Here is an 8,028-nt window from a genome sequence, read left to right as displayed (position 1 = left end):
CCCAGGGCCTCATGAACCACCCCATAACCCCATGTACCACCCCATGAACCACCCCAGGACCCCATGTACCACCCCATGAACCACCCCAAGACCCCATCTACCACCCCATGAACCACCCCAAGACCCCATCTACCACCCCACAGCTCAGGCTGCTGCTGCCTCTGCTCACACACACGAACAGGCCTCTGCAGCCACCCTGTGCTCCTGGTCAGGGCTCACAGCAGTGCCCCACTGCCTGGACAAAGCTTTACTGTTCCATACATCCTCTTGTGTGGCTTACCATGCACCATCTCCCATGATGACAAAGATTAAATGAGTCATTCTTTAGCAAGTGTTTAGCTGGCCAAACACAACCTCATGGGGCTCTCTGATTGTAGCTCAAGCTACTTAAATCTGTTCTACATTAGATTTCCCTAAGCCAAAGAGGGTTAATTTAGAACTTATGTTGGGGTTTTATCACAGCTTTCAGAGCAGATTTGATAAAACCTGAAGTGCTCCAAGACCCAGTGTGGTAAAAATGAGTTTTCAGGAAGGTGCCTGAGCCAGCCAAGCAGTCTGATCTTCTGAGAGAGCGAGAATCTGACTCAAAATGCACCTCACTTACATCATGTCTGATACCAATCCATGGGAAAAAGTTGGTATTAGCACAAGGCTCAGTAGCAAAGAGTTTAACTTGTCCAAGTCTGGGGACTGTTCTTTGAGTGTTCAGTGAGTGCCTGCTATTAAAATCTTTGTGCTGTAAATAGTCCAAAATCAACTATAATTTTAGCCTGTGACTCAAGCAGAATTAAAAAAAAAACCCAACAACCAAACAAAAAAAGAAAACCACCACAAAAGCATTCTAAAAGCAAAACAAAAGATGCTTCACTTTCATTTCTGAGTTACAAAGCAGCTGAGACTAGACTGGGGGAGGGGACACTAATTCACCTACAGAAGCAATAAATGAGGCAGTGGCTTATATTTCATGAGTTTTAAACATATTGGCCATGAAACTCCAGGGAATACAGTGTCCTGTATTATGTACATGTATATGTCCTGGCATTTTCTATCATTGGAAGACTCCAGCCTGACATTTAAAAATTAGAGATTGGTGTTTGCATGGGATAATAGTTTAATCTTTTTAACAATGGAACTGCCTGGCTGGCAGTGGTGGGGAGGATTAGGTATTAAGATGCAGTTTTATGAATGGGGACAATCAGTCAGAGCTGTCAAGTTGGTTTTGTTTGGATTATCAAAGTAATATCTAGAAGTGAAGGTGTTCATAGGAAACCAGAGGCTAAATGCAGCAGGGCTTTGCTTTGCAGCAATTAGCAAACAGGTGAAGATTCATTACAAAAGAAACTCACCGTGTGCAGACATAGACACGAAAATATTTGCAAACAGAAATCAAACAAAGCAAAATAGACTGTGCTAATATCCCTTTCAGAAAGCATCTAGTGTAGATCTCCCTCTTGGCCCAATCCCACTGGCTTCCCTAGCCCATGCTGAATATTTACCTCAATATAAACCCATTAAAAGTGGTGGCCTGTGTGCTAAAGAACACCACACCAGGATGTGCTGAGCTGCCTCTACATGCACAGGGCTCATATTTGGGCAATAAAGGCTCCTGTATCACATTTATCTCCACACCTGCTCCTCTGTTGAGTGAATTTGCTTGGAAGGAGCTCTGCTCTGAGACACAGCCATACCAGGATGAGGTGGACTCTAATATTAATTTCTGACTTCTGTCCCCTGGACCAGTTCCTGAAGCAGGCATCTCTCCATTCAGCTCAAAGACATCACACTTGTCTGAGTACAAGTTGATCTTTCAGAACAATTGGGGGGAAAACCACACCAGAGATGGTACAAAAAGGATATTCCCAGTTGTCTCCATTCTCAACACTGCAGCAAAACTAGAAACACAAGAGCAGGTGAAGTCAGAGCACACAGGCAGGCACTGTCTGTCATCAGCACAGCACAAATGGCCCCTACAATTAAGAGCACAGGCTCTGTCTGGTTCTGGCATCATTCATTTCTGATAGCTGCTGCCATGCAAGATGCTGTAGGTGAAACTAAACCTGGAAAATCATCATAATATATCACTTTCATCCCAATATCTGAAGTGAAAAGTATGCTTATGCTGGAATGTGACAATTTAAGTGTTGTTCCTGTCAATCTCCAAAAGCATTTTCAGTCGTATTGAGCTGCCCAAACTTCTTTGCTCCATTTGAAAATTTATGAGCAATAAAAACAGTGTTAGGTGGTGAGCAGAGGGAACAGATGATGCTGAAATGAATTAACATGTGAAGTCTTGGGGACCTCTCTGCACCTCTTCACCTTGCAAGCGCCCATCCCTTGTAATATTTTGATATATGTGGTCTTGGTTCAGAAGAAGAGGCAAGTGGAAACAGCAGGAAAAATGTGGTGTCTGAGCATGTCTGTGTCTAAACAGTGTGAAACTGGGGTGGAGGCAGGGAAGAGAATTGGTTTAAAACCCTGGGGGAGTTCCCTGATGGGCGACCTGCAGAGCCTCTCCTGCATGATGGTGGTAACCAAACAATTCCCATTAAGTGGGGAATGACTTCTCCTTCCCTCCCCAGTGCCTCGGTCAGAGAGCACACTGTGTTCACAGCCTGTGCACTCCCATCCCCACACACCCTTTTTCCATGTGGGAAGCCTGAGGGCGGCCAAACAAAGGGATTTTTCAAATTTCATGTGCTGCAAGTGCCACAGCTACAAACAAGATGAAAACAGGACCCAGCCTCTCTCTCCTCTCCAAACCCACTCCTGCAGAGGCACTGCCTGTGCCAGTGCAGTTTCTTGTCCTTTATCTCTGCAGACAGGGTCCCCAGCTCCCCAGTCAGCCTGGTACATCCAGCACAGGATTTAGTTAATCATCCACAGCAAGAACACAGCCCTCTTTGTCAGAGCCCTGCGGGTGTAGAAGACTCCTCAGGGAAGGGGTGGGCATCACTTGAAATTATGACACTAACGAGGGTCAAACTCTCCTTGTGTCCCTTCCATTAGTGCCATTGAGCCTGTGCAGCCCAGTGGAAAACCTGCATCTGCCTCTGGGCATGGAGCAGGGCTGTGCCCACTGAGGGGACCCTCCCCACAGTGCCAGGGCTGGGCTCTGGGCACGCTGGAAGTGGTGGCACATGGCCAAGCACACTGTGGCTCTGGCTCCCTTCCCCAGTAAGGGACACCTGGGCATGGCACCAGAAAACTGGGAGAGGGCTACTGGCCCTCCAGTCACTCCCAGTGCTCTTGTGTTGGAGGGAAGTGCAAGTCACCAATGCTCCAAGACTGGCTGTCGCTGGTGCCTTGGGTGTATATAATCCTGTATCCACATGTGCCTGACAGCATCCCTCCAGCTCAGAGGGGATGGAGCAATTTGGACTTTGCAAATTTTTAGCTTGCAGTCTTGAAAACTGCAGTGTTCTTTCATCCCTTGCCTTCCCCTGCATATATGGCCTCACTTCTTTTGGGATGAGGCATAAATCCTTCATTGACAGAGTGGGGTTTGATGTAAATGCCATCAGCCTCTTTTCAGCCATGACAGCTCCTTAGCTCAATATCTTCTTGAAAACTTTATTATTTTGCCTGCTAAAGTGCAGCAACTCAAGCAACAGTTTCTAGAAGTTCCTCCTTTGGGACTGCACCTCCAAACAGCCCAAAGCACCCCACAAATGCTCCCCACACTGCTTGTGTGCAATCACAAATCTTAAGGGGAAAGCCCAAGCCACGGCCTGAGGTGAAGCCAAAGTGGGCATGGTGACACCAGGGTTGTGTACACTCCCAGAACGGTGTTTTCAAACTCAGAAATGAGGACTGAGCTTATGTTGGTGTGGGCTGGCAACTGAGCACAGGCTGCCCTGTGTGGCCGACCCACTGTCATCCCAGGACCTACAGCAGCCAGAAGAAATGTGCGTGGGCAGAATTCCTGCATCCACAACTGGCCTCAAAAATGAGATAATACCATGGGAAAATACAGGGATGACCCCTGGGGAAGCAATCCTGTATCCCCAGCAGCCTTCTTGAGAGCGACTCTAAAACGTCACCACTGCACGTAATGCGTGTGGGTTTCTGTAGCTGCAGAAAATGCTGAATTATTTGAGAACAGAATCCCAAACAAACTGCCTGGATCTGAGCAATTAGGGAGAAAAAGAAGTATATTCTCCCAGCCAACTGCTTAATTATTGAGGGTATTAAGCACAGTGTGCAGCTAATAGCAAAGCTTTGGATTTTCAGGACAAGCCATTCTCCCTGCTCTGTTTGTTGGGAAGAATCTGAGAAATAACAGGATCACGACTCATTCCTGTCAGTACCACCCCTCCTGTGGGATGAGATGGAAATGCCACTGTTCTGGGTACAAGCTCTTTGCTGTGCTCCCAAGGGAAAGAGTGGACTTTCAAGAATTGGGCAGGATTCCCATTCTGGAGAGAGTTCCCTCGGTAGGTTTGTAGTACCCTGTTACCATAGCTGGCTTTCTGTCACCTCCCTGAGCCCCGGGATGTGCCTTTGGTGGTGTGGAAGAGGACAGAGCTGAGCCCTGTGAGATCTGGGGGATCTCACACTCCTCTGGCACTGGAAGCTCTCCAGGGAGATAATGCTGTCACTGAGCGATGAGCCCACTAGCACTGCTGACACAGCATTTCTTTTCAAATGTAAACAGTTGTTCATGGTCCAAGAAAGCATTTCACACTGCCCAGCCCAAACATTTTTAAAAAACCCTCCTCTCCTTTAGTCTTGTTTAAAAATCTCAATTTAATTTCCATTAAGCTAATGAACTTTAGTGTTTGTTATCTTCATTTTTCTTTCTGGACTGTCTTGGAGTGTATCTAAGTTTTTCCCTACAGATTTCATGAGAAGAAATGTATTTTTTTAAAAAATGCAAGAGGAAAAGGAAGCTAGCAGTAAAACATCTGATACTGCAAGACATGATAAAATCACGGGAGCTGGCAGAACTGGCAGGCTGCCCTCTCCTCCTCCAGCCCTGGCCTATGTCCCTTTGTGAATTGGCCTTTGTTTGCTACAGATTCACTCTAGCGGTTTCTCACACCAGAAATTAAGCCCTATTTTATCCAAACCTGGCCCAGAGGGCCTTTGGCTCCCAGCCAGAACATACAGAGCATTTCTTTTTATTTGCTCTTCTTTTCTTACTCTCTCTCCCTGCAGGGTACTGTTATTATTATTATATATTTTTTTTAATCTTGCATTTTACTGATTAAAGTGCTTACATCCATGTTGATACATTTGTTTTGTGGTGCCTTTGGGGTCATAAGGAAGCACAAATGATTCTGGATTGGAAGGGAGCTGGGAAAAGCTGAGGAGAAAAACCAGGATATTATCAGGCATTCCTTTGGTCCTGACACATGGGCACTGATCTCACTGGTGATGATTCAGGGCTGGGGAGGGGGGAAATGGCATTTGGATAAAATGAGATGGGCTGTGATGTGTCTGCAGAGGGCTGAGGGCAGGCTGTGATCAGCAGGGCCAGGCCAGAGGACGAGCAGTGTGTGCTGGGACAGGGGCTCAGCCAGGCTGTTCCCTGAGCACAGCACAGCATGCTGCCATCTCCCTCTGTGCCACGGCCTCAAAACTACAGCAAAATACCACCATGGGCTGGCCTCAGCACGAGTCTTGTGTTCCAGGAGGGAGACAGATGCCTGACAGCAGGACCAGTCCCCCCCAGACCTCTGCCAGAAGCTTCTGCACCCAGATGCAGCCAGACCTCCTGTCCTACTGTCACCAGTCCATGCTGCAGGCTGCTCCTCTCCTCCCCTGCTGCACATCCTTGCTCTGCTCCCAGGGAACTTCCAGGCTGCTGCTGCTGCTGTACACCACCACCTTCCCAAGGGCAGGCAGAAGCCCTGGGCTGCTTTGCTGCTGCCCTGGGAATTAATGAAGCATCAGGTGAGGAATCTCTAAGTGGAACTGGCTGAGCAAAGCTAAACCTGCCCTCTAAGCTGGGTGTGAATGTAAGTGGCTTGAAAAAGGGGTGAAAATCTGCATCTGAGAGACAATGAATTCTGTCAGTGAATCCAAGCATGGAGGTTTGAGAGCAGAGACCTTTCTGGGCAGCTCACAGATGCTGCCACCTTCCTAATTCACAAGGTTTGGGGAAAGCAGTGCTGGTGGGGTCAGGAGCATCTCAGAAGTCACTGATTGTCCCCTGCACACTCCATGCAAGCCTCTGTGTCCCTCAGGGATGCCAGCACCTTGCTCTGCCTCTGGCCTGTCTCTCTGCCTCTGGTTGGTCTCACACCACAAGATGAGGGGTGAAATCTCTAATGAGGGAGAATGAGCAGAATCAAATGGGGAAATATTAGAGGACTGTAGGACAAAAAAGGTTTTCTTGATATCTTACAGATTTTCCTTGCCATCCTCCTCTTATCTGCTTAGTTCCTTCTTCATATCTAGTTTCCATTTCCACCTTCAAATTCTCTCTGCTGATGCTAGAGATCTTACTGTGTGCAGGCTGCTTCTGACAGATAGCTATCTCCCCCCTAACCCTAACTGAGCCCTTTCCCTCCCTTCTGTCCCACCTGTGAGATGAGTCCTTGTGCAATTGTCTGCTTTTTTCCCCCCAAGGCCTGTCTGCCACCTTCTGATAAGACCTGGACCCTGTAAACCTTTGCTGAAAAGCATGGAAAAATAACTGCATCTACAAGGACCTCAAGCAGGTCAGAAAACAGTGTCTTTATCCAAATCTGGACTCGACTGTCTTCGTGAATCAATTTAAACTGAAATAAAATCCATTCCTCCCTCGTTGCCCATGCAAAAGTCAGCTGTAATCACAGGACACGGAGTCTTGCACCGGCTGGAGACCAGAATGTGCCTCTGACACGAGTACTGGGCAATTTATCACAGGAGATTACACTCGAGGGTGCTCATGTGACTGGGATTTAACAGTCAATTAAATAACACCAACACTTCTAACAAAGGAGCTGGGATTAAGGAAGGACTCCAAAATTACTCCTTTTCCTTCCCGACTCCGATGCCAGCCTTGGGAATCTCCCCGTTACGAACCCAGATGTTCAATTAAAGCTGACCGGAACAAATAAAACTGTTCTGAAATGTCATTACAATGGGAGTCAGACGGTCAGCTCTGCCCCTCAGGCCGTTCCTAGGAAGCTGTCCCATGTCTTGGACTCTATCAAAAGGATTCCAGCCATGTGTTCAGTGCAAGTGATTACACTGCTGCTGCTCAGGTCATTTCTAAGGAGCAGACAGGGAAGTACTGCTTCTTTTCAGGATTAATCAGTGCCAGACAGGGCAGATGAGCACGGTGCTGCTGGTTCAAAAGGACACATCCAGCTGCACACACAGTTACAAAGAACACGTGGCAGTGCAGTGCTTGACAGTGATCTCAATGTCTGAGCCCCACAGAGGGCATAAATACACAAAACCTGGCCCTTCCCCATCTCTTCCAGCAGGCAACAGTGCCTCCCTCCACATCTCTTACGGCTTTCCTTGAAATTCCCCCCAAGTCATGAGCACCTCAATCCTGCCAGATGTTCACTCCTTCCTCTCCCCCTGCTCCCAAATGTGCCCGTTGCTCCTGCAGTATCCTGCTTTATCCCTCCTTACAAGCAGACCCACTCCAGATGCTCAGGTATCTCCTGCTCTGGTGGCATCAACTCTGGTTCCATGGTTCTCTGCTCTTTATTTAACTACCAAGCCACTGTCTCTCCTCACAGCTCACCTCTTGTGTTCTCTTTGGGTCCATCTGCCCTCCCTGCCTGGCCAGGAGAGTGTTGCACACAGCTGTGGAGCATCTCCTGCACCTTGTGCAGCACATTCCAAAACTGCAGGAGGACACACAGGATTGTGGGCTCAGCATTCACCTGAGCAGCTCCTTTCAGGATGGTAAGAAAAGCTTGCTGCTGTATTCACCTTTCACTAACCACCAAACATTTGCATCTGTTCTTATATTCCATTGTTTTTTACAGGAGTAAAAGAAAAAAAAAAAGGGCCATTTTTTTTCCTCATTTTATGAATTTCTTCCCCTAAATGCTGCTTCCCAGGGCTGTTCTTTGGGAATCC

This window comes from Parus major, chromosome 20, assembly GCF_001522545.3.
Source record: "Parus major isolate Abel chromosome 20, Parus_major1.1, whole genome shotgun sequence".
NCBI classification, from domain to species: Eukaryota; Metazoa; Chordata; class Aves; order Passeriformes; family Paridae; genus Parus; species Parus major.
Note: the sequence above shows the minus strand (reverse complement) of the source record.